The 26899-nt window shown below is 36.9% G+C and overlaps 1 pseudogene; it reads left to right on the top strand.

Moving 5' to 3' along the window:
- Positions 1 to 26899, top strand: part of LOC149218774 (chloride channel protein CLC-c-like) — an 85469-nt pseudogene that overhangs the window by 9095 nt on the left and 49475 nt on the right.

The raw sequence follows: 26899 nt of genomic DNA on the forward strand, positions 1-26899 counted from the left end.
ATCTACACTCTGTGTCTAATGATATTTAGCTAGATTTCTGTAAATAGGAAATGAGTTAGAGATACTATTATTAGAGGACCAAATTTTCTGGTTGTTAAAGACCTAGATGTAGTCTGTTTTACATTATATGTGTGATTATTTTGAATGTGATCTCATTAAATAACTCCGTGATTTTCATTTTGTAAGCAGTCTCACATGGTGAGATGTGTTTTGGGAAAATTTATGGTATCATGGAGACGAGGGTAACCCTACTTTTGTTGCATTGAAGAACTGTTGAAGCAAACCGGACTACCAAATTCCAACAACCCCAAAACAATCATGTTTTTGCAAGGTAAGGATAATTTTCTTTCAACTCTTAGTTCAATCCAGGGTAAGGTGACAGAATGACATTATTATGTTTATGATTTTGTGTTGTGTTCTTTTGAGTGAAGGAACAACCCTGCCACTAAATTAAAAACGGGCACAATGTTACCAAGCCAGTTATGACAACAAAGGGTAAATGTGTATCTTAAAAACTTCTAGGACTTTGAAGGGCTAGATTAGGTTTTCTGGGACATGTTCTCGAAATTATATGGATGAAAAATTGCAAGTCCTGCAATGGATACTCCCAACTAGAAGGAATTGCAAGCCAAGGGTAAATGTGTATCTTGAAAACTTCCAAGTCCTACTAGATAAGGTTTTTTGGGCCATGTTCTGTAAATGGCATGGATGAAAAATTGCAACTACTGCAATGGAGGCTCCCAAATAGAGGGAATTGTAAGCCAACAACAATAATAGGAGGGCCTTAGGAGACACTAACAATCTGGTGGGAGCTCTGAACACAAAATATAAATGCACGCTTAGAATCTAAATGCATAGTATCATGACTAATTATGAATCCTGTAAAAATTAATTATACTTTCATTTACTTGATAATACTCTTCTTCCTGTGTTAATGGTGAGAAATACCAAAACCCAGAGTAACCAATCAATCAGTTGTCACAGATCAGCGGAATCAGTTGTAAAAAATACCCATTCCAACACCAACAACCAATAGGGTAGCAATATCAATTATTGAATCAATGCACATAGGGAGCCATAAAATACTAATCATTTCTCCTTCTGGTCACTCTATCTATCACCCATTCATTATTTGATGTGATCCCAGTCTCCCACCCCAAATGACCACATCTTATTTTCTCCTCACCTATTAATGATTGTGTTAAATAAATAGAGAAGTGAGAAGGGAAGGAGAAGTAAAATATTCAAGTTGTGAGCTTGAGCCTAATGAACATCCCCTTTCAGAGTTTGGAATATGTGAATCATTATTAGTGAAGTCGAAGTAGCAGAAGAAAACGATCAGTCCATCCATTTCCAATGTGACCTCGCAACTAGCCATTGTGGGTTCAAACATTTGTCGTATCGAGAGCTTGGACTACGAGTATGTCTCCCTCTAACTTCTAAGTCTGAATATGTGGTTGTTGTCTATGAATTTTCATTTCTATGTTGATCGTCTGACCATGGCCTCATACATCTTGAGTGAAAAATCACATGATTTATGTTTTGAAATATATTTCATTTTGATATTTCTTTGATGGTATTTGGCATAAAGTTGGTTCCCCCATGGCCATATGGCAAGAGAATAGCCAATCAAAATCCCATGTTCTAGCAATTGGCATTCAGTTCATGAGTTTGGTCCTCAAGTAATCACATGCACTGATTCTAGATTATGTTCCAACACATTCTATTCCAATTCTAGAACCTGCAGAATTCAAACTTTGTCATGGTTTACATTTGGGTTTCCATGTCTTGACTTGAATTCCCAACACCCCTCAACCCCCAACACATTTGTTCCACTTGGATGTGGATAAAGGAAGCAATTCTAAAATAACAGTCATGAGTTAAAATTTCACAAGATTTAAGGATCAAACATGAAGATTTGAGCAATGCATTCATATATTCAACTCTCTTACTTTTGCTCATAGATGAAAATAGAAAATTATCCCAAACTTGCTTGCCAGAAAATGATAGATCATTCCATGTTTCTCCATTAGTTCATTGGTGTGGTTCAGATCTTGCAATCATCTTAGGCTACAATGTACACCTTAAACACCCATTTCTATTTGGAAATTACGTACAAACTCATACTGAATGCATTGTTAGTTGATAGTTAGCCAAAAGAAAAATGGAAAGCACCCTACGAACTTTCGATGGGTTTGAAGCCAACCTCAATTGCTCGGGTCTACCATGGCACCTTGTTGAATTTCTATGGGTTTGAACTTTGAAGCCAACCTCAATTACTCGGATCTACCATGATATACTACCATTTATGATTTTTCTTTAATGTTTTCAGATTCATTGTCCATCTTGAACTACAGATCTAGTCCCTCTACCCTCTGCCCTTGGATTTATAGACATACCCTAATGCCAATGTTGATGTACCCAGATTTAGATTCACACCAAAGCTTAGGGTTGTGGCTAAATATGGTGGAAATCGTGTTATATGAGCTATCTCATGTTATCTAATTGTTGAAAATTTTATTCGTTACTTCAATCTAAGGGTGATGAACACCACAGAGTGCTTGATATTCATCCTGCTTGATAATATAAAATCAATATTAGTGGTGGATGTACCCAAGGCCTAAACTGAATGTTTAACTTCTCAAGCATATACATTTTTCCATTATTCTTGAAGATGGTGGTGGTTTCCTATTTTTATCATCCAGGATTATTGAAAATTATCTCTTCAAACATGATTGGCGTAGCTGCACACGGATTCAAATATTTCAGTACATCATTCTGAAATTGACTTTGGCATTTTTAATTAGCCTTCTAACTAGACTTATTGGCTTCTAACTGGACTTGTTGGGACATAAAAGGTACAAATCTACATGAATAACATGCATGCTTATTGCATTATGTGTCTTGACTCCTTTTTTACTTTCTTCCATAGTCTTGTTTCACTGTTTCTATATTTTCTATACCAAATTTTAGTTAAACGTACTTGTTTCTAGTAAGATGAATTAAACCCAACTAAAAGTTGCTTAAGCTTAAGAGTGGCTCATAATGAATTAACAAAGTTGCAATGTTTTAATGCAGGTATGAATTATCATTTGGAGTATATGTAGCATCTAATTTTACTCTAGTTATATTTGCAACAATACTTTGTGCTTATATTGCTCCAGCGGTTGCCAGATCTGGTATACCAAAAGTTAAAGCTTATTTGAATGGTATTGATGCTCTAGGAATTCTGTCTCCATGTACACTAATAGTGAATGTATGAATTTATGGATATTGTTACAGATCCATTTGGGCACATCACTCCCATCATACAGATCAGTATTTTAGGGCTCATCAAACCCTAATTCCAGTTGTTACATGCCCTTAACAAGTCACCCCTTTTTATGCCTCCTTCCCAGATAGTTTCATGACATGAAGACATCCAAAAATGGCCTCTAGAGGGACTAGCATAGGTAGGCCCATGTAAGGGTGCGCTGCAGAGTAGTTAAGTCCATGCTAGGGTGCTCTATAGAGCACTTAGGCTTCCTTTCACTCGGGTTTGGCGAGTTTGAGTGAAATTCACATAGGGTTTGGGGAATATTCTGATCTTTTGGAGTCATCTAGAAGGTTCCCTCACTTATCAACTCCTATGAGCTCGAAAATGGATGCGGAATGAGTTAAGATGCATCCTATCCTCTCATCCCTTCCTCCATGGAACTAATTCTAAGTATGGAAGGCAATTCAATACCACCATTTATGAAAAAACCTCCTTCATCTCCCTATAAATTGACCCCTCATCTAAGTGATCATGGGCTGGAATATGTTGAATTGTAAGGAGATAATGTTACTATGAGAAATGGCTTTGAAGCAAGTATTGTAATGCTACAAGTTTTTCATGCTTTTGACGTAATTTGTATGGGATCCAAGCTAGAGGAATGAATTTGAATCAGACATAATGGTTGTAATTCTTGCTTCTATTGAATAAAGTATTTGAACCTTTCTCCCATATGTTTGTATTGTCTTTGGATGCTTATATGTGTGAAATGAATCTGATTCCATTTACTTGTATTCAATAGATCTTTTGCTTTGATCGGTTCTTTTTCTTTTGTTTGTGTTTACAGGTACTTCTCAAGAGTGTTAAGTACGGGAAGGAGTGAAAGGATCGATACAAAGGAGAGAAGAGGAAAGGGTAACTATAAGTAGGTCTTCTCATCTTCTTTGTCTTATCTATTTCTTATAGGAAAAGGCTAAAGTTCTTTAAATTGTTGTTCTAGATATGGCTACTTATATAGGGAATTAGTATCTATCTGTAGATACCAAATTCTCTAAAACAAATTGGTGACTCTGCTGGGGAAGATCATCTTTGCTAGTAGCTTATCCACCTCCTAGGACATCCCTGCAGACCCTACTTGTGTTTGTTTATTGTAATTCAGCTCTTTTGCATTGAAAATTTGGTCAAAACTGTGTCAAATTGCGTTTTGAAATGGCTCACTATCACAAGCGTAGGCTTGTGAGGGACATAGTGCATTGTAGAGCACCCTTGCCTTAGGGAGAGTGCTCTGAAGTGCACTGTCTCTCATTCAGGGCTGCGTTGATCCTCCTAGGGTCAGTTTCTCACCTGTGGAATGTGTTTTTGCCAAGTTTTCTCTGTTTGTTTGCTTGTTGATTGATCAATGAATGTCATATCTCAGAGAACAAGTTTTTGTCTCCTTTTCTAGCCCTACTTCGACTTGATCTATTAATGTTTCTTAAATATTTTGTTTGTCATTATTGATTCATAGTCAAAGTTAGAATATAGTTGATTAATCTTTGTTCGAAAGAAGGTGTCGTAAAAGTCTTCTTTTCCTTCAAAAGAGGAATGTCGTCAAGTCTTTGTTCTTATTAAAGATTGATTGATTGTATGTGCATAGTTTCCTTTTTGTTCATCATAACATTAAGGGATTCGAAAAGAAAAATTTTCATTGTTCATATTGTAGTTTGTGAATGCTTGAAAGGAATAGCTAGGGAATTTGCATAAGATATGCTCTTTTCTCTTTGTCAAAGATTTTATTGCTCTATCCCTACTAGCTAAGGTTTTCATTATTCAATTGAATGAGAAGAATGCTTATCCTATTAGTTGCATTTCAGGAATTGCAAACATACATCACATGGTGAACCTTGAAAGGAAAATTCTAAAGAAGGTCAACTTAAAATTTATTTGAATTTATCTATTGGAGTATTTTCACCTATTGAATAACATTTAGAGGTTCTAGGCTAGAGACGTGTTCCGACATCATAAAACGTAGCAGTTGTCGCTAAATTGTCTATAATACACCTCGAGTGTGATACCTCATTCCACGTACATGAGTATATCGTAGCTCGTCAATGTACCTTCGGGTATATAGGGTGGTGTTACAATACGTAAAGTATATGGGAATGCTATCACTGTGCGGTTTCGCATTAGATGGCACTAATACAGAGTGGGCCTCCACGTAGTTTGGGGTATATATGGGAGGAAAACACTAGGTTACTATCCATCCTTAGGTAACCGATTCGGCTGCCTTGTACACTATGACACACTGAAAACAACATTCGGGGAGATTGCCTACCTGTACTTCTCGGTTCGTCGGGAGGTATTCTACAGTTCACAGTTGCTTGGTGAACCTTTTTCCTAGATTATCCCTTTTTTGTTTTGTTATTTTACTTTGATTAAAATAAATTTAATTGACCACATATAACATCCTCCACGCTCGCTCCTTATTTTATCTTAGGTTGAGACATATGGTGAAAAATTTGGAATCCACCGATCAAGGAATTCCTTTTGTTGGGAATTCTAGTCCTTTTCCTCCTTTCGGAAATATTGGTGGTCCTTATATGCCTACATTGTCCCTTCCGGGACTTACCATTGGCTTGCCAGTATGGTTGTTTTCAACCTCCCTGGTTCAAAATTTCATGATTTCTCCGCAATCAAGTACTCCTCCAACTGGACAAAATCAACCTCTAGCTGATCCTAAAGTTGACCCTTTGCCTTCTTCCTTGGTTGTTTCTTCCTCCCTTTCTTCCTCTTTGCCTAGTGAAAGTATTGGTACTAGCAACCAGGTGGCTAAGAAGAAGAAGAAAGGGAAGAAGTGGAAGAAGCAAATTCAACAAAGAGGCAACCAAGGAACCATTGCTTTGACTGCAATTTCTGATGAGAAACTGTCCGTCAAGCCTCACAAATTTTGATATCCATGCAAACTTTGTACAGGAGACCATCTTCTTCGAAATTGTTCTAGTATTCCTCAATTCTTAAAAGAATGGTCTTCCTGTCAACGTCATCCTATGCCATCAACTTCTGGAGATCATGCCGGTGACACACCATCAACTATTGGTAGCAAAGTTCATGGAAATAAGGGTAAAATTAAGTTTCCCTAAAGGCTATGTGAAGGGATTCACCCCATTCAACTTTGTCCCTATCTAGATGAAGCCAAAAAAGTGTTGGATAACCATCCTACTTCATCGTAGTGAATTAATTGACCAAAATCAACCGTCGGTCAAACCCATTCTCTCTGAATGTGAATCCAATGAGTCTATACCTGACCCAAATCAACAACAGTTCACCTTATTTCACCTTTAGTTAATCGTACCTTTCCTGAAGAGAATGGGTATGATACCACATAGGTTCTTTTCATTTCTTCAGATTCGAATGAGCTTGGAGGACCCTCCTGTTCCATCAAGGCAGGAGGAAAATCCTCCCATTCTCGTAACTCAAGGGGGTAATTCTCCCGTTCTTATGGTACCCTCTCCAAGTAGTCTAGTCACTTCCTTTGATTGGAATCGACTATCAAGATTTTGTCTTCCTTCTTATGTGCCTTTCCAGATCATAGTACAAATTTGTAATATGATTGTATCTGGCACTATTATAGATGAAGGTGCTTCTATGAGTATCCTTTCCTCTACTACTTGGTAAGCGCTCGGTTCACCGCCACTTGTGTCTATTACCTAGAATCTATTGGCTTTTAACAGAGGAACCAGTCAACCATTAGGGATCCTTCCTCAATTGCCTATTACTTTGGGAGGAAAAATCATTTATCTGAATGTTATGGTAGTCCCAGGCCCTTTATATTACAATTTAATTTTTGGGTGCGACGATGTTTATGACATGGGAGCTATTGTTTCAACACTCTTTCGAGTGATTTGTTTCCCACATGAAGGTAGAATTGTCACTATTGACTAGCTTTCATTTCCCGGTCCAAATATGGATTCTAGTCAACCATCTTCCCTAAATGGTCCTTTTGTACCAATGGTATCATCCCTGCCACGGGTTAATTATATGGCAGCCCATTCCATGCCTACATCAACTCACGATCAATTCAGTGATATTGTACATTATGTGCTGGGGGCATTGGAACCAGATCACTCTAGTGTTCTCCCATCTGATGAGAACCTCCTGGAATTCATGACCTCTTATTAGTCATGAATAAGGAAAATGAGGAAATTTCCTTGTCTTGTGTCAACCTCGTTAAAAAATGAAACAAAGGATATGAGGATAGTTCCTGGTCTTGTGTCAACCTCGTTAAAAAATGAAACAAAGGAATATGAGGATAGTTCCTGGTCTTGTGTCAACCTCGTTAAAAAATGAAACAAGGAGTATTAGGATAGTTCCTGGTCTTGTGTCAACCTCATTAAAAAATGAAACAAAGGGTATGAGGAGACTTCCTTGTCTTGTGTCAACCTCGTTAAAAAATGAAACAAGGAATATGAGGATAGTTCCTTGTCTTATGTCAAGCTCGTTAAAAAAGGAAACCAAGGATATGAGGATAGTTCCTTGTCTTGTGTCAACCTCGTTAAAAAATGAAACCAAGGATATGAGGATAGTTCCCGGTCTTGTTTCAACCTCGTTAAAAAATGAAACAAGGAGTATGAGGGTAGTTCCTTGTCTTGTGTCAACCTCGTTAAAAAATGAAACCAAGGATATGAGGATAGTTCCTTGTCTTGTGATAAGATCGTTAAAAAATAAAACAAGGAATCTAAGCAGAGCTCCTTGTCTTGTGTCAAGATCATTAAAAAATGAAAAAATTTCCCTTGGAGCAAAGTTCCAATTCGCGTCTTTGATTAGATCTCGTAAAATCCGAGTCGAGTCTTTCACTTGATCTCATAAAAGAACCTTCATTACATCCACCTGATAGACACGAGTAGTCTACTTAGGTGAATGTAATGAAGCTTGGGGGGTATGAACCTAGCAATAAAGTTAAGTTTCCCTATAGGTTATGTGAAGGGAATCACCACATTCACCTTTGTACCTATTTAGACGAAGCCAAAAAGGTGTTGGATAACCTTCATGCTTCACCGCAGAGACTTCCATCTAGTTAAAAGAGAATCTCCCTTTCATCATGCTAGTGGCATGTAAACCAATGTCAAGCATAGTTCTTCATTTCAAGCTTGTGTAAACATGAAATTGAATCCAAGCATAGTTTTTCATTTCAAGCTCGTGTAAATATGAAACTGACTCCAAGCATAGTTCCCTATGGTTCAAGATTGTGTAAAACTGAACCCATCTCCATTTTAACCCTCGTGAATGCCCTTCTATCATCCTTTCCCATCATATGAGCCTTGGTTTTTCTCCTTCCATCGTCACTATCTACTTAACCGATCATACGCTTTCACTTGGTTGTTTTACCCTTTTTGAGGAATAGTTGCAATGAGTGGTCTTATTAACCATCCTCTTCACATAAATCAATATGTTTTGAGAAGTTCCAACATCACCGGAACCAGTTGCTACCTAGACACCACTCGTTCCTCAAAATGGAGTCCTCTTTAAGCTCTTTTCTGACTCTCTAAACATGAAACGATTTCCGAGTGCTTTTCCTTCTTAGCTCATTAACGGATTGGAAACGACATCTCTCTTGTATTGTTTTAGGCTTTTTCAGGCTTGAGAGATTAATCTACGAAAAAGAACTTGTGGAGTTTTCTTTTTGTCCCTTTTAAAACCTCTAAACATGAAAAGGATCGAGTTATCATTTTCATTAAACTCGTTAAAACATCAAATAGTGACAAACTTGTCCATCTAGGCCAAACCGATTTTCACCTTCGCTAGACTCGTTAAAACATCACATAGTGATGGATTCACCTGAAGGGTGGAATTATACAACAAGATTATGTTATCCTCCTCAAGCTTGATAAAAATAAAGAGGTACTAGTCAGCAATGTCTGGGGAAAATGGGAAAAAGGGGAAAACCACTTTATGGTAGCAGGCCGCTCTTGAACATGACACTTTCAGTTCATCTCCGTGACTATTTGGGTTGGGTTATCTGCTTGACAGTTATCATACTTATGGTATATCACACCAACCATCACTTTTCTTTTGGGTCAATGTTGCCAATCCATTCAGACTATTTGGGTTGGGTTATCTATTTGATGGTTATCATACCTATGGTCTATCACACCATCCATCACTTTGGTTTTCAATCAATGCTGCCAATTCATTCAGTGTCATCGATATGTTCAAGAGAAGTCAAATGGTAAAATTCATCCTTTGCAATACCATAAACCTTGATTTTCATGACTGCCATTCCTAAACCTTGTGTCGTTAGTCAAATTCCATATCCAAAATCATTACACTCATTTCGTGTCGTTGAATTGGGATACATCAAGGCTCTCATGCGATGAGTCACTTCTTGTTGACATCAGCACATTATCCAAGAATTTGACCTAGAAACACCTTTCCAGTACCTTGAGGCTTGCATACATCAATGGCAGGTTTCTTGCTTCCAGTGATAGGTTGACATCAATGGCCTTCGATCGAAAGACTTTGCATGGTGTTTGACATCAAATCATCCATTCACACCATGTAGGATGTACTGCAATACCTTGAGGATCATTATCATTATCGATGATTTCTCTCACGTCTGTTAACAACTTACATCATTGGCTGGTAATCAGATGGTGTCTTCCCATGTTTGACTTCAGATCACATATTCACATGGCTAGACTCATAATTGAGAAAATGATTGAATGAGATAGAAGACCCCAGATCTAGTTTCATCCATCCGGGCTGCGATTTCAAGAGTGCTAAATCATATATATATAATGACTTTACATTGATGGTCATTTCGATCATGGGTCTATATCTATAGATGACTGTTTATGTACATGTAATGAAAGTTTATAAGTTTAGCATGGGTATATCTTCCCTCAGCGATTCATGCGAAAATCAAAATATCATGATATATGTATTGTAATTGACGCAGGTCACCTTCCACTTCGATTCCTCCTCATCACATCGTAAAGCATTTCATTCGACATTTTATTTTTTCCAACTTCATGATTTAGGGGGGGGGTTGCTATAGATCCATTTTGGCACATCAATCCATTAATCCAGATCAGTTTTTTAGGGCTCATCAAACCCTAATTCTAGTTGATACATGCCCTAAACAAGTCACCCCTTGAATGCCTCCTTCCGAGACAGTTTCATGACATGAAGACATCCAGAAATGGCGTCTAGAGAGACCAACACAGATAGGCCCATGTAAGGGTGCGCTGCAGAGTAGTTAAGTCCATTCCAGGGTGCTCTGCAGAGCACGTAGGCTTCCTTTCACTTGCACTGGGCACGTTTGACCAAAATTCACATAGGGTTTGGGGAATATTCTTATCTTTTGGAGTCATCTACAAGGTTCCCTCACTTATCAACTCTTATGAGCTCAAAAGTGGATGAGGAATGAGTTAAGATGCATCCTATGCTATCATCCCTTCCTCCATGGAACTAATTCTAAGTATGGAATGCCATTCAATACCACCATTTATGACAAAACCTCCTTCATCTCCCTATAAATTGACCACTCATCTAAGTGATCAGGGGCTGGAATATGCTGAACTGTAAGGAGATAATGTTACTACGAGAATTGGCTTTGAAGCAAGTATTGTAGTGCTACAAGTTTGTCATGCTTTTGATGTGATGTGGATGGGATCCAAGCTGGAGGAATGACTTTGAATCAGACATAATGGTTGTATTTTCTTCTTCTATTCAATAAAGTATTTGAACCTTTCTCCCACATGTTTGTATTGTCTTATGATGCTTATATGTTTGAAATGAATCTAATTCCATTTACTTGTATTCAATCGATCTTTTGATTTGCTCAATTCTTTCTCTTCTGTTTGTGTTTACAGGTACTTCTCAAGTGTGTAAAGTATGGGAAGGAGCAACAGGATCAATACAAAGGAGATAAGAGGAAAGAAGAATTACAAGTAGGTATTCTCATCTTCTTTTTCTTATCTATTGCTTATAGGAAAATGTTAAAGTGCTTTAAACTATTGTTCTAGATATGGCTACTTATCTAGGGAATTAGTATTTATCCATAGATACCAAATTCTCCAAAACAAATTGGTGACTCCGCTGGGGAAGATCATCTTTCCTAGTAGCTTATCCACCTCCTAGGACATTCTTGTAGACCCTACTTGTGTTCATTTATTGTAATTAAGTGATTTTGCATTGAAAATTTGGTCAAAACTGTGTCAAATTTTCTTTTGAAATGGCTCATTGTCACCAGCATAGTTTTGTGAGGGACACAGTGTGTTGCGGAGCACCATTGGCTTAGGGACAGTGCTCTAAAATGCGCTATCTCTCATTCAGGATTCCGCTGATCCTCCTAGGGTCGGTTTCCAACCTTTGGAATGTGTTTTTTCCAACTTTTCTCTTTTTGTTTGCTTGTTGATTAATCAATGAATGTCATGTCTCAGAGAATAAGTTTCTATCTCCTTTTCTAGCCCTACGTCAACTTGATTGATTAATGTTTCTTAAATGTTTTCTTTGTCATTATCGATCCATAGTCAAAGTTAGATTATAATTGATTAATCTTTGTTCAAAAGAAAGTGTCGTAAAATTCTTGTTTTCCTTCGAAACAAAACTGTCATCAAGTCTTTGTTCTTGTTAAAGATTGATTGATTGTATGTGCATAGTTTCATTTTTTTCATCATAACATTAAGGGATTTGAAAAGAAAAATTTGCATCATTCATATTGTAGTTTGTGAACGCTTGAAAGGAATAGCTAGGGAATTTTCATTAGATATGCTCTTTTATCTTTGTCAAAGATCTGATTGCTCTATCCCTACTAGCTAAGGCTTTAATTGTTCAATTGAATGAGAAGAATTCTTATCATATGAGTTGCATTCTAGGAATTGAAAACATACAACACGTGGTGAACCTTGAAAGAAAAATTCTAAAGAAGGTCAACTTAAAATTTATCTGAATTTACCTATTGGAGGATTGTCACCTAATGAATAACATTTAGAGGTTCTAGTCTAGAGACGTGTTCCGACGTCATAAAACGTAGCAGTTGTCGCTAACTTGTCTACAATACACCCCGAGTGTGATACCTCATTCCACGTACGTGAGTATATCATAGCTCATCAATGTACCTTCGAGTATATAGGGTGGTGTTACAGTACGTAAAGTATATGGGAATGCTCCCATTGTGCTGTTTTTCATTAGATAACGCTAATATAGATTGGACTTCCATGTACTTTTGGGTATATATGGGAGGAGAAAACTAGGTTGCTATCCATCCTTAGGTAATCGAGTCGACCTCCTTGTACACTATGATAGACTGAACACAACATTCGGGGAGATTGCCTGCCCGTACTTCTCGGTTCACCGGGACGTATTCTACAGTTCACAGTTGCTTCGTAAACCTTTTGCCTAGATTATCCCTTCTTTTTTTTGTTATGTTACTTTCATTAAAATAAATTTAATTGACTACAGATAACATCCTCCATACTCACTCCTTAGTTGATCTTAGGTTGATACGTATGGTGACAAATTCAGAGTCCACCGATCAATGAATTCCTTTTGTTGGGAATCCTAGTCCTTTTCCTCCTTTCGGAAATATTGGTGCTCCTTATATGGCTACATTTTCCCTCTCAGAACTTACCATTGGCTTGCCTATATGGTTGTTTTCAACCTCCTTGGTTCAAAATGTCATGATTTCTCCACAATCGATTACTCCTCCAACTGGACAAAATCAACCTCCAGTTGATCCTAAACTTGACCCTTTGCCTTCTTCCTCGGTTGCTTCTTCCTCCCCTTCTTCCTCTTCACCTGGTGAATGTATTGGTACTAGTAACTAGGTGGCTAAGAAGAAGAATAAAGGGAAGAAGAAGAAGAAGAAGCAAATTTAGCAGAGAGGAAACCAAGAAACCATTGCTTTGAATCCAACTTCTAATGAGAAACCGTCTGTCAAGCCTCACAAAGTTTGATATCCATGCAAACTTTGTATGGGAGACCATATTCTTTGAAATTGTTATGGTATTCCTCAGATTTTAGAAGAATGGTCTTCCTGTTCACATCATCCTATGTCATCAACTTTTGGAGGTCATACTGGTGACACACCATGAACTAGTGGTAGCAAAGTTCATGGAAATAAGGGTAAAATTAAGTTTCCCTGTAGGTTATGTGAAGGGAATCACCCCATTCACCTTTGTCCTATTTGGATGAAGCCAAAAAAGTGTTGGATAACCATAATGCTTCACCGTGGCGACTTCCATCTGGTTACAGGAGACTATCCCTTATTCCTTCGCTAGTTGATGAATTGACTGACCAAAATCGACCGTCGGTTAAGCCCACTCTCTCTTTATGTGAATCCAATGAGTCTATACCTGACCCAAATCAATAGGTCAAGGAAACAGTTGACCCGATTTCACCTTCAGTTAATCGTACCTTTCTTAAGAGAGTGGGTATGATACCACTTAGGTTCTTTTCATTTCTTCAGATTCGAATGAGCTTGGAGGAAACCTTCCAGTTCCATCAAGACAAGAGGAAAATCCTCCCGTTCTCGTAACTCAAGGGGGTAATTCTCCCATTCTTACAGTACCCCCTCCAAGTAGTCTAGTCACTTCCTTTGATTGGAATCGAATAGCAAGATTTTGTCTTCCATCTTATGTGCCTTTCGAGATCACGGTACAAGTTTGTAATATGATTGTATCTGGCACTATTATAGATGAAGGTGCATCTATGAGTATCATTTCCTCTACTGCTTGGAAAGTTCTCGGTTCACTGCCACTTGTGTCTATTACCCAGAATCTGTTGGCTTTTAATAGAGGAACCAATCAACCATTAGGGATCCTTCCTCATTTGCCTATTACTTTGGGAGGAAATTTTTTTATTTGAATGTGATGGTAGTCCTAGGCACTTTAGATTATAATTTACTTCTTGGCTGCAACTATGTCTATGACATGAGAGCTATTGTTTCAACACTCTTTCAAGTGATTTATTTCTTGCATGAAGGCAGAATTGTCACCATTGACTAGCTTTCATTTCCTGGTCCAAATATCACTTCTAGTCAACCATCTTCCATAAATGGTCCTTTTGTACCATTCGTATCATCCCCGCAATGGGTTAATTATGTGGCAACCCGTTCCATGCCTACATCAACTCACGATCAATTCAATGATATTGTACATTATGTGTTGGGGGCATTGGAATGAGATCTCTCTAGTGTTCTCCCATCTGATGAGAACCTCTTGGAATTCATGACCTCTTATCAGTCGTGAACAAGTAAAATGAGGAAAGTTCATTGTATTGTGTCAACCTCGTTAAAAATGAAACCAAGGATATGAGGATAGTTCCTAGTCTTGTGACAACCTCATTAAAAAATGAAACAAAGGAATATGAGGATAGTTCCTGGCCTTGTGTCAACCTCGTTAAAAAATAAACAAGGAGTATGAGGATAGTTCCTGGTCTTGTGTCAACCTCGTTAAAAAATGAAACAAAGGGTATGAGGAGACTTCCTTGTCTTGTGTCAACCTCGTTAAAAAATTAAACAAGGAATATGAGGACAATTCCTTGTCTTGTGTCAACCTCGTTAAAAAATGAATCCAAGGATATGAGTATAGTTCCTTGTCTTGTGTCAACCTCGTTGAAAAATGAAACCAAGGATATGAGGATAGTTCCTGGTATTGTGTCAACCTTGTTAAAAAATAAAACAAGGAGTACGAGGATAGTTCCTTGTCATGTGTCAACCTTGTTAAAAAATGAAGCCACGGATACGAGGGTAGTTCCTTGTCTTGTGTCAAGCTCGTTAAAAAGTGAAACCAAGGATATGAGGATAGTTCCTTGTCTTGTGTTAAGCTCGTTAAAATATGAAACAAGGAATATAAGTAGAGTTCCTTGTCTTGTGTCAAGCTCATTAAAAAATGAAACAAGGTCCCCTTGAGCAAAGTTCCAAGTCGAGTCTTTGATCAGATCTCGTAAAATCCCAGTCGAGTCTTTCACTTGATCTTGTAAAAGAACCTTCATTCCATCCACGTGATAGACATGAGTAGTCTACTTAGGTGAATGTAATGAAGCTTGGGGGGCAAGTACCTAGTAGTAAAGTTAAGTTTCCCTGTAGGTTATGTGAAGGGAATCACCCCATTCACCTTTGTCCCTATCTGGACGAAGCCAAAAAGGTATTGGATAACGGTCCTGCTTCACCGCAGCATCTTCCATCTGGTTACATGAGACTCTCCCTTTCATCATGCTGCGGGCATGTAGACCAATATCAAGCATAATTCTTCATTTCAAGCTTGTGTAAACATGAAACTAAATCCAAGCATAGCTTTTCGTTTCAAGCTTGTGTAAACATGAAACCGAATCCAAGCATAGTTCCCTATGGTTCAAGCTTGTGTAAAAATGAACCCATCTCCATTTTAACCCTCATGATTGCCATTCTTTCTGCCTTTTCTGTCATATGAGCCTTGGTTTTTCTCCTTCCATCATTACTATCTGCTTGGCCGATCATATGCTTTCACTTGGTTGTTTTACCCTTTCTGAGGAAAAGTTGCAATGAGTGGTCTTATTAGCCATCCTCTTCACATAAATAAACATGTTTTGAGAAGTTCCAACATCACCGGAACCAGTTACTATCCTAGACACCACTAGTTCCTCAAAATGGAGTCCTCTTTAAGAAATTTTCAGACTCTCTAAACATGAAAAGATTGTTGAATTCTTGTCCTTTTCAGCTCATTAATGCTTTGGAAACGACATCTCTCTCATATTGTTTTACGCTTTTTCGGGCTTGAGATATTAATCTATGAAAACTATCTTCTATAGTTTTCTTTTTTCCCCTTTTCAAACTCTCTAAACATGAAAATTATCGAGTTATCATTATCTTTAAACTCATTAAAAAATCAAATAGTGACAAACTTGTCCATCTAGGCAAGACCAAGTTTCACCTTCGCTAGACTCGTTAAAACATGAAATAGTGATGGATTCACCCGAAGGGTGGAATTATACAACAAGCATATGTTATCCTCCTCAAGCTTGATAAAACTAAAGAGGTATTGGTCAGTAATGGTTGGGGAAAATGGGAAAAAGGGGAAAACCACTTTATGGTAGCAGGTCGCTCTTGAACATGACACTTTCACTTCATCTCTGTGACTATTTGGGTTGGGTTGTCTACTTGACAGTTATCATACTTATGGTCTATCCAACCATCCATCACTATTGTTTTGGGTCAATGTTGTGAATTCATTTAGACTATTTGGGTTGGGTTATCTACTTCATGGTTATCATACCTATGGTCTATCACACCATCCATCGATTTGGTTTTGGGTCAATGCTGCCAATTCATTCAGTGTCGTCGACATGTTCAAGAGAAGTCAATCAGTAAAATTTATCCTTTGCAATACCATAAAACTTCATTTTCATGACCTTCATTCCTAAACCTTGTATTGTCACTCAAGTTCCATATCCAAAATCATTACACATGTTTCGTGTCATTGATGTGGGATACATCAAGGCCCTTCTCCAATGAGTCGCTTCTTGTCGACATCAGTACATTATCCAAGAAGTTGACTTAGAAACACCCTTCTAGTACCTTGACGTTTGCATACATCAATGGCAAGTTTCTCGCTTCTGACGATAGGTTGACATCAATGGCCTCTGACCAAAACAATTTGTATGGTGTTCGAAATCAAATCATCCATTCACACCATGCAGAATGTACTGTAGTACCTTGAGGATCATTATCGTTATCGGTGACTTCTCTCACGTTTTTTAACAACTTACATCATTGGCTTGTAATCAGACAATCTCTTCCCATGTTCGACTTCATATTACATATTCACATGGCTAGACTCGTATTTGAGCAAACGATTGAATGAGATAGAAGACCGCAAATCTAGTTTCATCCATTTGGGCTACGATTTCAGGAGTACTAAATCATATGTACAATGGATTTACATTGATAGTCATTCCAATCATGGGTCTATATCTACAAACGACTGTTTATGTACATGTAATGAAAGTTTCTAAGATGAGCATTGGTATGCCTTCCCTTAGCGATTCATGTGAAAATCAAAATATCATGATATATGTATTGTAATTGATGCAGGTCACCTTCCACTTTGATACATCCACATCACATCGTAAAGCATTTCATTCAACATTTGCATTTTTCTGACTTCATGCTTTAGGGGGCAGCTGTTACAGATCCATTTGGGCACATCACTCCATTCATCCAGATCAGTATTTTAGGGCTCATCATACCCTAATTCTAGTTGCTACATGCCCTAAACAAGTCACCCCTTTGAATGCCTCCTTCCCAGACAGTTTCATGACATGAAGACATCCAGAAATGGCCTCTAGAGGGACGAGCATAGGTAGGCCCATGTAAGGGTGCACTGCAAAGCAGTTAAGTCCATGCCAGGGTGCTCTACAGAGAACTTAGGCTTCCTTTCACCTGTGCTGGGTGAGTTTGAGCGAAATTCACATAGGGTTTGGGGAATATTCTTATCTTTTGGAGTCATCTAGAAGGTTCCCTCACTTATCAACTCCTATGAGCTTGAAAATGGATGAGGAATGAGTTAAGATGCATCCTATCCTCTCATCCCTTCCTCCATGGAACTAATTCTAAGTATGGAAGGCCATTCAATACCACCATTTATGACAAAACCTCCTTCATCTCCCTATAAATTGACCACTCATCTAAGTGATCAGGGGCTGGAATATGTTGAATTGTAAGGAGATAATGTTACTATGAGAATCGGCTTTGAAGCAAGTATTGTAATGCTACAAGTTTGTCATGCTTTTGATGTGATGTGGATGGGATCCAAGCTGGAGGAATGAATTTGAATCAGACATAATGGTTGTAATTCCTTCTTCTATTCAATAAAGTATTTGAACCTTTCTCCCATATGTTTGTATTGTCTTATGATGCTTATATGTGTGAAATGAATCTGATTCCATTTACTTGTATTCAATAGATCTTTGTTTTGATTAATTCTTTGTCTTCTGTTTCTATTTACAGGTACTTCTCAAGAGTGTTAGGTACGGGAAGGAGTGACATGATCGATACAAAGGAGACAAGAGGAAAGTGGAACTACAAGTAGGTCTTCTCATCTTCTTTGTCTTATCTATTGCTTATAGGAAAAGGCTAAATTGCTTTAAACTGTTGTTCTAGATATGGATACTTATCTACAGAATTAGTATTTATCCGTAGATACCAAATTCTCCAAAACAGATATGACAATGACAAGTTGATATGCAACAATAATTATAATATGAAACACTAATACTCAAATAGTAGTCCCCAAGGAGGATTCTGCATTCTTGAAACTTTGTCCCGTGCCACAAATAATACCGAACGAAAACTAATTTTGGGAACAGTTCTTAATACACATTAAATTAAATACTCTTGAAATGTCCAAAATAGAAAAGCATAAAGATGAGGGTTGGAGCTCATATCAGCTAAAAACAAGCATGTACATTATTTGGGAAACAAGTAAGAGTTGACATAGTATTCATAGTGATATGAGTGCTTATGTAATCCTATAAGCCATTTAGAGAACATTATCCACTTTGATGATTTCCATCAGTAAGTGATAAAATGATAAAAACATAAAGATGGGGGATGAAGATTATATTGGATAAAAACAAGCATGTACATCATTTGTCACACAAGTTAGTGATGCCATAGTATTCACAGTAATACATGTGCCCATGGAATCCTACAAGCCATTTAGAGAACACTATCCACTTTGATGATTTCCATCATTAACTGATAACATAGAAATTTTGAGGGAAGCAAATCACAGTAGCCCAAGGAAATGAAAATAATCATTATGCTTCATTGATCACATGCACACCTAAAATACCATTTATTTTTGTAATTTGTTTCAGATGAATAAGTCCACAACGGCTTGAGAAGATGAACTCTTGTATGTTATCATATTAAAATAGTCTCATATTCTAGCTTGATTGAGAAGCGCTCCTAAAATCTCATCCTAATCATACTGCACGAGTTCTTTTGTCCTCCCCAATTCCAGATTACCACCATGTTTCAAGCATTTGATTGAAAATGTTACAGAAGGAAGTAAAGGAATGTGACTTTTTACTAAAGGATCGATTAAAATCATTTTTTTTCTAGGCACAAAGTGGGCTCTAATATGCATGTATATTTGTACCCAACAATGGGGGACCTAAGTGATGTACTGGAACTTAATCATTCTTCATATAGCATAATCCTCATTGTACAAATTTGAGCTCCTCGTTATCCTAAATCAAGTAAAATATGCAAAAATCCATTGTAGATGGCAAAGGGTGATACGAGATAGAAGAAATTGGTTAGAGACTGCTTCTTCCTTGCTATTATCTCATCTTAAATATTGTGGGGCCAACATTTTATTGTTGTTTCCTCTTATGATATTTATATCTGAACATATCAAATATTTCTATTGCAAGGGTTTATAACTGAATGTCATGGGTAATTTAAATTCTAGTTTCTGTTGGTTTAAACATTAGGGATAATCTATCTACAATTGTGATTGGATTATATGAGTTTGAAACCTTCTTTTCTATTTTTGAACACTAACACTTATGTTAATAGAGAGTCTACCGTACCTCATTTAACATGTATCATTCAATTTTTTCTTGTCTGTCTGCATTCTTAGCACATTGAGAAAATGATATGTAATAAGAAATGTCAGTGAACTTTTTCATATGCAGATTTTAGGGAGCATTTACGCAGTCTCTGATTCCTTAGATGTAGGTAAGGAGGGACCTCTTGTGCATACTGGGGCATGCATAGAATCATTGTTGGGGCATGGGGGCTCCAAATGGTACCATTTAACATAGATATGGCTGTGGTATTTAAAAAATGATAGAGATAGACGTGATCTCATAACATGTGGTTCTGTTGTGGGAGTTGTTGTTACATTTCGTGCCCCTTTGGGTGGTGTTCTATTTTCCCTTGAAGAAGTATAATCATTGTAATGCTAAATTTTTTGTACCTTCTTTAAATATGTATCGAGGGGGTTTATGGAGTTTTAAAAACGAGAATATGTTCACTTGTTTCATCAAGGTTCAAGTCATAGGGAAGATACTTAAAGAGGAAATTGTTTCTAGATAGAAGTGCTTGGATTATGAAATGTTTAGGGTGTTGATCATTTCATTGCTTTGAGTCTATTACTACCTTTGGAAAAATTTTAAACAAACATATTTCTCATGATTCTAAGGGTCTAGTCCATCTTCTTAGCATAAGACTAACCGATTGCATTTGGTTACTAAATTGTGTTGGTAAAGGCTCTAACAGTTTTTTGTTCTTTAGGTGGCGGAGTGCTCTTCTTTGGAGAAGATTTTTCAGTGCAGCAATGGTTGTTGTAGTTTTGAGGGCACTCAAAGAATTCTGTGAAACATGAAAATGTGGGCTCTTTCGAAACGGTGGTTTGATAATGTTTGATATTAGCTCAGTTAAAATTTCCTATCGAACTACTGATCTTTTGCCAGTGATAATCCTTGGAATTATTGGGGGATTAATTGGAAGTCTTTTTAATTACCTTGTGCAAAAGATCCTAATATTTTATAATCTTATTAATGGTTATGTACATGATCCCTTTAACATTTTAATTGGTATCAAAATGTTATGTTGGACCTTGATGCACTAAATGTAATTAGAAATGATTTCCAATCAAAACATTCTTCCTAAGCATGCATTTAGGACTAATACATACAATCATCAATGTCATTAGAACTAATACATACAATCAAATTTAATTTTATGAACTCAATTAATCTTTTTTATTGTTGTTAATTTTTTTTACATGATTGAATATTGAATGATTAATAAAATTTTGAGGAAATCCATATGATAGATGTGTTACACTATTTCACCAATACCAAATCAAATAATAATCTTATATATGCAAAAAAGAGCTATGATGCACATAATTCATCTATACAAAAAATACAATGGCATGTCACCTCGTGGCTCTTGTTATCCAAGTTTCAATAATTTATTTAGATTTTATTACTAGTTTAGATAAATGATTCAATCAATTAAATTAGTAGGTAAGGCTCTCTCTCTCTCTCTCTATATATATATATATATAGATATCAGAAAACAAAATTAAATGATGTTGGCTTCATACGTTTTAATTAATATTCAAATTAAAATATATATAAATGTAAAATGTAAAATGGAAACCAACGTCTCACAATGATCTATCTTAGTCATCTTAATTTATAAAAGAAAATTTAACAAACAAAACTTAATAAATTGGATAAATATAAATTACAAAACCATGGGCTCTCAATGATCTATCTTAGTCATCTTAATTTATAAAAGAAAATATAACAAACAAAAATTAATAAATTGGATAAATATAAATTACAAAACCATGGGCTCTAACAAAACTATTGGCAAAAAATAATAGATTAAATAAATATAAAGTACAAAACGATTAGCTATAACCAAACCATGTGTTATAACAATTTTGTCAAAAATTACTTTAACACAATCAAATCTAATGACTAAAAATGAATGGTTTAGTAAGTTATAGACTCAAGTGATATTTATATATAATATTTAATTTAATAGAAATTAAAAAAATCATAATTTAATAATATTTCTAAAATCAATTATCGACTGAGTCAGTAGGCCCCTGAGCCACTCAAAGAGCCCAACTTTGAACCTTGTTCTTTGAACCGTTCCACTTGACAAAATGTACATGTTGATTGACAAAAAAATAGTTGTATTAATCATGGTAATATGCGCTTAATATGCAGGCTTGGGGTGAGATGACATTGTTCACCCAGACCAATAGGAAGCTTTCATTTTTGTTGTCCTTCTTTCAATAAAAAAATTGACAAGTGGAATTAAAAATATGATAAAACATTCTGTGGGTTTTCGCCATTATTTTCCTCATCCTTGTCACCATCACACTTTGCATGGATTTCATGAGCACATGTCTTGCAGATGGAAACAATGAGATCGAGCTTTGAATTGAGGCCCCCAATGCAGTCTGTTAGGACCTCACATTGTCCCTTTTTGACCATACATTTTGCTATTATGTCATCCTTTTCCAACCTATATTTTAAGTTCATATTATTACTTTAACCCAATTGTTCCAAAGGTACACAATATTTCTTCTCATCACTATACGTTTAATTATTTTACATATAATTACACTATCTTCATAGTTAATCATTGAATTGGATAGTTGCTGAAACAGTTAAAGAATGATGTGCAGTCCACGTTGTTGAAACAGCTTGGAGACTGCAAGATTATTTCTACAGTTGCTGAAATAATAAGAATGACGCGCAAATCTCACGGCTGAAACAGTTGTGATTTGCATTCTAGATTTGATAGCAACAGAAGAACATCACCGAAGGAGCTGTTACACTGGATGTAATGACCATGATCCAAAGACAACATTACTGTAACAACATTTTGTTGATGGGAAAACTGATTTCCCTATTTTTGTATATCGAGTTAAAATAGGGCTTACAATGTAATCTATTGTAATAGATGCCTCCTGTTTAAAAAGAGGAGACATCTACAGTAGAGGGGGATGAACAGACTGTGGGGAAGGGCTAGCTTAAGGAAAAGAACTGGAATCCTTTTTGTAACACGACATATTGATGGATGAATAAAATACTGTTCTGAGCATTTATTTCTAGTTCTCGTTCCTGGGGAATCTTGTGAGAAGGACAAGGCCTACCTTCATCACAAGATTCACCCATTATATTTCCACAGTGTGTTAAGTGTGTTCCTTATTCATACCTTGTTAGAAGTTCTTTTTACTAGATATTGATTATACATTATTGCTGAACTCTGTTTTTCTTCTATTTGATTGCTGCATTATCTAGTTCAACTTCAGTTAATTCGTGAGAGTTTTATTGGCAATTGAGTTCACAGAGAGAGAGTGATAAGTGTGGTAATCATAAATAGTTGCTGAAGATTCCTACTTTGGGAATAGGGTCCTGTTGTTTGTTACAGCATAACTGGTGTTTTCCTTTGCAGATTGACTCGTTTTTCATTAGATAACTCTTTTAATGAATTTAGGCATTCTTTGGTGATTATCTGCAATAGATTGTTTTCACTGTAACTCAGAGTGGAGCTTCAGTTTGCTTAGAGCAAGTTGTGACTAGTTTATTTATTACTACAACTTTTATTGCTTTTGAAATTGAGTACGTATAGTGCGTACTTTGCTTTGAAATAAATAGACTTCCCTGGGTTGACAATTTATGTAGCACTTAGTTGTTTGAATTAAGAAGCAATCAAAGTGACCAACATTTTGGCGCCGTTTCCGGGGAAGGAAATCATAGATTTTAAAAGCATTAATGATTTTATTTTAGATGTGCAGAATGCATGAGAGGACACAAGAAAACTAATCCTACAGGTGGTAAGTGCAAAGGAACAGGAGGAAGAAAAACTTTTATTGATCATATTATCTCAAAAGCTGAAACTTCTCAGGGGCTAAGCTCTCGGAAGCCAAAGACTCAGCACTCTCTCCAAACAAATTATGAAACGGAGGAAGTTGTGGGCCCTAAAAGGGTTGAGGATACAGTAGAAAATACTAAGGAACCAGCAGAAGACATTGAAGAACCAATAGAAGATGTTGAGGAACCAGTTCAAGACATTGAAGAACCAACAAAAAGCATTGAATACAAGGCAAGTGCAACAAGAGAACAACCAATGGAAGGAAAAAATGAAGGAATCTTCGGAGGAGGACATGGAGGAGGAGAAGGAAGAGGTGAGAATTCTCTCTCTACCTTGGGATTTCCTATTGGAGATCTTCCCAGAGGGGCAACAACTATGAAGAACATCCCACTCTCAGCCTTACCTAATTTCCATGGTTTTTCTTCTGAAGACCCTGATGAGTTTCTTTTTGAGTTTGATATATTGTGTAGAAGTTATGATTATGTTTCTAATGCTCAGAAATTGAATCTATTTCCAGCAACATTAAAAGGAAATGCACTAAGATGGTTTATGAGTTTGGGAGGACATGTGATCACAACATGGGAGCAGATGAAGGAGAAGTTTCTGGCCAAATATCAAGACTATTGCTGGACGAGAGAGAAAAGGGAGGAACTATTCAAGATGGTTCAGAAGGAGGACGAAAATTTGGAGGATTTTGTGGAAAGATTACAATATAATCTGCAGAGATCCGATCACCCTAATGTAAGTAAAGATATTCTTAAGACAATATTATTGAAAGGGGTATGGGATGACTGTTTAGACATGTTAAATATGCTTGGTAAAGGGGACATATCTAAGGAATCGTATGATGAAATTGTTAACCTCTGTAAGAGATGTTCAAGAGGAGCTGCTAATAGATCAAAAAGCAGGGATAATACATATTCAAGAGTCCAAAAATCAGCCAGTGGGGGAGCAACAAGAGCTGAAATAGGTAATCTACTTGAAGAATTTAAAACTGAAATGTTAAGCTCTTTTGCTTCACATATTGATACCTTGCAGGTTAAAAAGAAATAGGCAGAGGTAGAAGCTGCTTTGGCCATTTTCTACCCTAAATGCAGAGAAAAACATCCACTAAGGGAATGCCCATTGGACAAGGTACCAATTTGCACCATTTGTGAGAAGGACCATGAAACTCAACAATGCCCTTCTTTACCAGGAATAAAAGCAGCATTGCAACCAACTAAGGAAAAAGCTGAAGTAGTTGATTTGCTGACACAGAGGAGGCAATGGCAACCATGAGGACAAGGTACACATTCTAATATGCCATTTAATCATTGGAATAATTATCCTTCTTTTAATCAAGCAAATTACCCACCCTTCAATCAAATGAAATATCCACCCTTTAACCAAATGAACTTCCCACCCATGCAACAAACAAACCCTCCCTTTGTAGACCCTGCAATGTGGACTCCTTGGCCTCCACAACAATGTTATTTTAATCAATGGAACCCAAACTGGAGAGCTCAACAAATCCCGTTCCCAAACCAATTTCCCCAGTTTCAGCAACCACTTTCTCTACCATTAAAAGCTCCACCAAATAATCAGACAATAAGACCCCAGCTGCCTGTACAACCAAACCCTAACCCTAATAATAAAGCTGTGCAAGTCATTGATATTTAGAACCAGCCTATATCTCCTGTTCTCCCTGTGTAGTGTAATGATATTCATTTACGATCTAGGAGAATAGTTGAGCCTATCATTGATGATATTACTTCTTCTGACTCTGACAAAGAAGAGACATAAAATAATAATTTACCTAATAAGGGTACTGAAACAGTCAAGCCACCCTCTAATAAAGGTGCTGAAACAGCAGAACCACCATTCCCTGAGCGTCTAGCTCTCACAAAGACACCTGAGCTGCCTACTTTTAATCTTTTAGGGGAGTTCCAGAATCTTTATGTTAAAATTCCACTTTTACAAGCACTCAGAGATGTACCAATTTATGCCAGAACTGTCAGAGATATTTGCATCAAGAAACCTGGTAGGAAAGCTAAAGATCCCCTTAAAATTCATGTGATGGGTGATCTAGCTGCCTTAATGTCGGGGAAAAATCCTCCTGTTAAATATGGTGATCCCGGTCATCCTATGGTCACAGTTCAGGTTGGAAAAACTATTATTTCACAAGTTCTGGTAGACTTAGGTGCTGCTATAAATATTATGACCCTTGAAACTGCACAACTGTTACAGTTGAAGAATGTAATCAGAGAGACACCAACCATCCTGGAGTTAGCTGACCGTTCCACAATCAAACCAAAAGGAGTTATTGAAGACCTGATCATTTCAGTTGAATCTTGGAACTACCCAGCTGACTTTGTTGTATTACAGACTAAAACAAAGTTGGGGGGACATCCTTTGATTTTGGGGAGACCCTGGCTGGCTACAGCAGATGCCTTTATCAGCTGTAGATTAGGTTCAATGAAAATTTCTAATGGATGTGAAACTAAGCAGCTTACTCTTTATCCTCATGCCACACCGATGATTAATAATGATGATTCTGTATGGTTGGATTATGATGATAATGCTACTCAACCCATTTTGACTATCGGACAAGCCTTAACTCTTAAAGATACCACGGAGGATGAAGTAATTAGTAATTTTATTTCTGAACCCTCCTCGGTCACTTCTGAAACATATAATCAGTTGACTGCAATTTTGGAACCTGAAACCTAGGAAACGCTTAAATCTGAAAATCTATCTCTAACATCAACTGCTATCTCCTCTAAAAGCATAACAGTAGAAATGAAACCTGGCAAAACATTGAACATAAACCCTAACTTATCAGATGCTCAAAACACAACAGCGAATGAAGTTACTTCGTGAAAATAAGGAAGCATTTGCATGGGATTACACAGATATGAAGGGGATCTCCCCTGAATTATGTACTCATCGTATCTATATCAAGGAAGGATGCCGACCAGTTTGTCAACCCCAGTGGCGAATGAATCCCAATTTGAGGGAAATTGTTAAAGAAGAATTTCAAAAATTGCTTATTGGAGGGTTTATATACCCCATATCTGACAGTGAATGGGTTTCTCCAATGGTGATAGTACCTAAGAAAAATGAGAAATGGAGAGTGTGTGTAGATTATAGAGCCTTAAACAAAGCCACTCAAAAAGATCATTTTCCCTTGCCATTTATTGATCAGGTGTTGGACAGTTTGTGAGGAAAGAGATTCTTTTCCTTTTTAGATGGTTTTAGCGGATATAATCAAAACAAAATTGCACCCCAAG

The sequence above is a fragment of the Pinus tabuliformis genome, chromosome Q, assembly GCF_031772625.1.
Source record: "Pinus tabuliformis cultivar Carrire ecotype Pingquan chromosome Q, CPIR1, whole genome shotgun sequence".
NCBI lineage: Eukaryota > Viridiplantae > Streptophyta > Pinopsida > Pinales > Pinaceae > Pinus > Pinus tabuliformis.